Source organism: Sycon ciliatum, chromosome 8 (genome assembly GCF_964019385.1).
Source record: "Sycon ciliatum chromosome 8, ocSycCili1.1, whole genome shotgun sequence".
Lineage (NCBI taxonomy): Eukaryota > Metazoa > Porifera > Calcarea > Leucosolenida > Sycettidae > Sycon > Sycon ciliatum.
This window is the reverse complement of record NC_088650.1, coordinates 12687918-12693942: the sequence shown is the minus strand read 5'-3', so window position 1 is coordinate 12693942 and position 6025 is coordinate 12687918. Positions and strand designations below refer to the sequence as shown.

General features: G+C 46.7%; 1 long non-coding RNA gene across 1 annotated transcript; it reads left to right on the top strand.

Moving 5' to 3' along the window:
* The first annotated feature begins 672 nt into the window (after nucleotides 1–672).
* LOC135823488 (uncharacterized) lies at nucleotides 673–2586 on the top strand. The gene is made up of 2 exons (XR_010554722.1): nucleotides 673–1268; nucleotides 1959–2586. It is a non-coding gene; the product is annotated as an uncharacterized LOC135823488 (long non-coding RNA).
* The last annotated feature ends 3439 nt before the right edge of the window (nucleotides 2587–6025 follow it).

Below are 6025 nucleotides of genomic sequence, written 5' to 3'. Positions count from 1 at the left end.
TCTGGAGTTATGAGGTGCCGAGGGTAATTCCTCTGCTTTGGAGTTGAGAGCCGGGTGCCGAGGGTAATTCCTCTGATTTGGAGTTGTGAGGTGCCGAGGGTAATTCCTCTGATTTGGAGTTGTGAGGTGCCGAGGGTAATTCCTCTGATTTGGAGTTGTGAGGTGCCGAGGGTAATTCCTCTGATTTGAAGTTGTGAGGTGCCAAGGGTAATTCCTCTGATTTGGAGTTGTGAGGTGCCGAGGGTAATTCCTCTGATTTGGAGTTGTGAGGTGCCGAGGGTAATTCCTGTGATTTGGAGTTGTGAGGTGCCGAGAGTAATTCCTCTGATTTAGAATTGTGAGGTGCCGAGGGTAATTCCTCTGATTTGGAGTTGTAAGTCGGGTGCCGAAGGTAATTCCTCTGGAGTTGTGAGGTGCCGAGGGTAATTCCTCTGATTTGGAGTTGTGAGGTGCCGAGGGTAATTCCTCTGATTTGGAGTTGGGAGCCGGGTACCGAGGGTAATTCCTCTGATTTGGAGTTGTGAGTTGCCGAGGGTAATTCCTCTGATTTGGAGTTGTGAGGTGCCGAGGGTAATTCCTCTGATTTGGAGTTGAGAGGTGCCGAGGGTAATTCCTTTGATCTGGAGTTATGAGGGGTAATTCCTCTGCTTTGGAGTTAAAGGGGCACTCCGGCTTCATTTTCGACGCCGAGTTTTCGATGCCAAGACGAAGGTAGGTGAAAGAGAAGACACCTCGAACAAGAACGAGTCTCCAGAAGCGATCGAGTCGAGCAGGAAGACGACTTTTGAATTTCGGCCGAGCGAGCGCTGATGACGTAATGAGGGATTAGCTTGCCAGTGGAAATGCATCTGCGCACATACATTTCACACACTTTTTGGCCAATTTTCAATCGAAGAAGAGGTTGTTTGCTATGTTCTCCCAACGCCGTAAGCGATCCCGTCTTCTATACCCTTCCAGGTACCCTGAAGGTCCTCCAGAGGAGAATTTATCTCCATCAAAGCATTGTTGATCCGCTAAATTCGTCTCGAGACATATTCACCCAGTGCAGTGCTGATAAATGTAGAATGTTGAATCTGTGATAATTGTCGACGATGGAGAGAGAGGCTGATAGCCGCTGTCGCAGGGAGAGTGAAGCTGCTGGAAGTAACAACAGGGAGCCCGTTTGTATCACCTGAACAACCAGACTTCAAAGCAGCTTGACCAAATCGGAGGGTGCCTCGTTGCTTATCGTGAATATTACACCAACATGAATTACTACAAGTATACTGGTGAGTTTTTATCTTGTTTTGTTCGTATGCTAGTACCCTGGCCTGGAGTTCTCGTTAGCAAATTCCTATTCCCTGGCGTTTTCTAAACATTCCGTGTAGGACTGAATACGTGATCAAGTATTCCGATTTGGGTAAATGACTAAATGTGGAATTTGGACATGTATTTTATTAAAAAAATTCTTTTCCAAATAGAGCGTTTGCAGAGAAATGGTTGCCCAAATACAACAAAATTTATTCTGCAGTTCTACAACTAACTTGTACTGAAATCCAGTCGAAGTAAAAATGATTCTTCATGACAGTTGGGGTCAATGAAATCTGATCCAGGCATAACGAATGGTGACGCCTGCCACCCCGGGAACGAATGCCCATTTGGTGGGGGATACCAAAGTACTCGAAAGTAGTGCGTGTTTCAATGTGGCATGGAAGTTTTATATGATCTCTGGTCAATGCAACATACAATAGCCATCATGAATTGCAGGCCTCGAACGCAACTCCGACCAGAATTGGCAGTTCCCTAAGTTAGATGCTTCATAATTCCATGGCCCCAGCTGTAGTTATAGAGGGTTTTTTGCACATTATTCTTATAGTCGATAGGTTTATACTGATGGCCACAAACAACGGCAGTTCAAACTTCACTGATGTGTTCATGAGCTGAGAGATTTCTCTCCACTATTTCTGTTGTGCACACAGGTTTGTCCAATATGCATTGACCGTATTGGGTATGGTACCTGCTCTGAGAAGGGAATCGCTGGAGCCACAGTCCAACTATACAGGCTTTCAAGAAACAGAGAGGAGCCATCTTTGCAAGCTGATACCTGATGTGTACCGACAGAATTCTCACGAGATACCTTACAGACTACGCCTGGTGTATACTTCATAGTACTCCTTCGACTACTGTCTAGAATCAAGTCGACTGAAGCAAGTTCAAACAACTCTGGCTTCAAACGAGCCGTCGATTAGACAAACAAAACATTCTCTCATATACTAGAGCACTCTGACAACTCACGACCTATTCCTAACGATTGCCACCGCTTATAAATATGTAGAGTACTGATTGGAATGTGCTCACAATCTCAACAATCCAGTGCTATAATTATTTGAACTATGTGTTCCTTCCATAAATGTTGTATCCACATATAATCCACAGTGCTGCAAAGTTTCAGAGTTCTCAGGGTATCAAACAAAATTATTTCAAATACAGTGAAATAGTTCGTGGACATTATAGCGTAACTTGTAGTTCCCTGGTCCTTTTCTTTGCTATAAATTAATCCTTTGCTCTCTAGCCACCGGCGAGTCCAACAGTGAAATTGTTAGTTCATATTTATGTGGGTATGTGGGGGGGGGGGGGGGGGAACATATTTCTATATAAGGGACCTGCAACTGTAATACCACAGTACAGTAGATAGCAAATATGTAGAAAACAGAAATGCATGTTCCCATCATTGTACATGGACGGGCGCAGCAGGCCGAAGCTATCAGCCAGAACAGGATTTACAATCGCCTAGAGATACTTGAGCTATTCCAGTATTCTCCGTGAGCTGTCCCATTCCACAATGGTTCATGCCACCATTATTTCTGGTAGTATCCATGTGCATAATTCCAAGAACATCTCGGATTCTTCAACAATTTGTGCCACGGCAAAAGACAACGCTTGACTCGGTCACTGGGGCTGTCAAACTTCACATCACAAATGAACTTCAATTTCTCATCTGGTTCAAGTATATGTACTGCCATGACTTGACCATGCTTCATCCACAGCTGGGCGAAGATTGTGGCATTGAATTCCATAGCGCACCTTCTTGCTGCCATGCAGGAATATGTTGAGAGAAGTGAACATATTTTTACTAAAAAAACAACAGCCACTGAAGAGGATAGCATTAGCAATAGCCTTGGGTGAATTTCCTGCAGGTACACGTTGTTGGTAGGTCTACTGGTCGGTCTCCGTATCGTCAAGTTCAGAAATCACCTGTACTACACATCTTGTAGAAGGGATCCTGATCGAAAAATTTTCTGATTATAAAATTCACTAAACTGAGGGCGAGACAAATAGTCAGTACTCCCCGATTCCGTCTAGCTGCTTTGATCAAGTGATGCTAACAAGCTCCCCGTTGTTACTTCCAGCAGCTTCACTTTCCCTGCGACAGCGGCTATCAACCTTTCTGTCCATCGTCGACAATTATCACAGATTCAACATTCCACATTTGTCAGCACTGCACTGGGTGAATATGTCTCGAGACGAATTTAGCGGATCAACAACGCTTTGCTGGAGATAAATTCTCCTCTGGAGGACCTTCAGGGTACCTGGAAGGGTATAGAAGACGGGATCGCTCACGACGTTGAGAGAACATAGAAAACAACCTCCTCTTCGATTGAAAATTGGCCAAAAAGTATGTGAAATGTATGTGCGCAGATGCATTTCCACTGGCAAGCTAATCCCTCATTACGTCATCAGCGCTCGCTCGGCCGAAATTCAAAAGTCGTCTTCCTGCTCGACTCGATCGCTTCTGGAGACTCGTTCTTGTTCGAGGGGTCTTCTCTTTCACCAACCTTCGTCTTGGCATCGAAAGCTCGCGTCGAAAATGAAGCCGGAGTGCCCCTTTAAGAGCCGGGTGCCGAGGGTAATTCCTCTGATTTGGAGTTGTGAGGTGCCGAGGGTAATTCCTCTGATTTGGAGTTGTGGGGTGCCGAGGGTAATTCCCCTGGTTTGGAGTTGTGAGGTGCCAAGGGTAATTGCTCTGATTTGGAGTTGTAAGCCGGGTGCCGAGGGTAATTCCTCCCATTTGGAGTTGTAAGGTGCCGAGGGTAATTCCTCTGATTTGGAGTTGTGAGGTGCCGAGGGTAATTCCTCTGATTTGAAGTTGTGAGATGCCGAGGGTAATTCCTCTGATTTGGAGTTGTGAGGTGCCGAGGGTTATTCCTCTGATTTGGAGTTGTGAGGTGCCGAGGGTAATTCCTTTGATTTGGAATTGTGAGGTGCCGAGGATAATTCCTCTGATTTGGAGTTGTGAGGTGCCAAGGGTACTTCCTCTGATTTGGAGTTGTAAGCCGGGTGCGGAGGGTAATTCCTCTGATTTGGAGTTGTAAGGTGCCGAGGGTAATTCCTCTGATTTGGAGTTGTGAGGTGCCAAGGCCAAAGGGTAATTCTTCTGATTTGGAGTTGTAAGCTGGTAGCCGAGGGTAATTCCTCTGATTCGGAGTTGAGAGGTGCCGAGGGTAATTCCTCTGATTTGAAGTTGCGAGGTGCCGAGGGTAATTCCTCTGATCTGGAGTTGTGAGCCCGGTGCCGAGGGTAATTCCTCCGATTTGGAGTTGTGAGGTGCCGAGGGTAATTCCTCTGATTTAGAATTGTGAGGTGCCGAGGGTAATTCCTCTGATTTGGAGTTGTGAGGTGCCGAGGGTAATTCCTCTGATTTGGAGTTGAGAGGCGCCGAGGGTAATTCCTCTGATTTGGAGTTGTGAGGTGCCGAGGGTAATTCCTCTGATTTGGAGTTGTGAGGTGCCGAGGGTAATTCCACTGCTTTAGAATTGTGAGGTGCCCAGGGTAATTCCTCTGATTTGGACTTGTAAGTCGGGTGCCGAGGGTAATTCCTCTGGAGTTGTGAGGTGCCGATGGTAATTCCTTTGATTTGGAGTTGTGAGGTGCCGAGGGTAAATCCTCTGATTTGGAGTTGAGAGCCGGGTGCCGAGGGTAATTCCTCTGATTTGGAGTTGTGAGGTGCCGAGGGTAATTCCTCTGATTTCAAATTGTGAGGTGCCGAGGGTAATTCCTCTGATTTGGAGTTGTTAGGTGCTAAGGCCAAAGGGTAATTCCTCTGATTTGGAGTTGTGAGGTGCCGAGGGTAATTCCTCTGATTTGGAGTTGTGAGGTGCCGAGGGTAATTCCTCTGATTTGTTGTGAGTCTGGTGCCGAGGGTAATTCTTCTGATTTGGAGTTGTGAGGTGCCGAGGGTAATTCCTCTGATTTGGAGTTGTGAGGTGCCGAGGGTAAATCCTCTGATCCGGAGTTGTGAGCCCGGTGCCGAGGGTAATTCCTCTGATTTGGAGTTGTGAGGTGCCGAGGGTAATTCCTCTGATTTGGAGTTGTGAGGTGCCGAGGGTAATTCCTCTGATTTAGAATTGTGAGGTGCCGAGAGTAATTCCTCTGATTTGGAGTTGTGAGGTGCCGAGGGTAATTCCTCTGATTTGGAGTTGAGAGACGCCGAAGGTAATTCCTCTGATTTGGAGTTGTGAGGTGCCGAGGGTAGTTCCTCTTATTTGGAGTTGTGAGGTGCCGAGGGTAATTCCTCTGATTTAGAATTGTTAGGTGCCGAGGGTAATTCCTCTGATTTGGAGTTGTAAGTCGGGTGCCGAGGGTAATTCCTCTGGAGTTGTGAGGTGCTGAGTGTAATTCCTCTGATTTGGAGTTGAGAGGCGGGTGCCGAGGGTAATTCCTCTGATTTGGAGTTGTGAGGTGCCGGGGGTAATTCCTCTCATTTGGAGTTTTGAGGTGCCGAGGGTAATTCCTCTGATTTGGAGTGGAGAGGTGCCGAGGGTAATTCCTCTGATTTAGAGTTGTGAGGTGCCGAGGGTAATTCCTCTGATTTGGAGTTGTGAGGTGCCGAGGGTAATTCCTCTGATTTGGAGTTGTAAGCCGGGTGCTAAGGGTGCCTATTTGGAAGCGCCAAACCTACGCTACACACACCGTTTTCAAGGTTTTCATTGGGGAGACCTCTCTCTCTCTCTCTCTCTCTCTCTCTCTCTCTCTCTCTCTCTCTCTC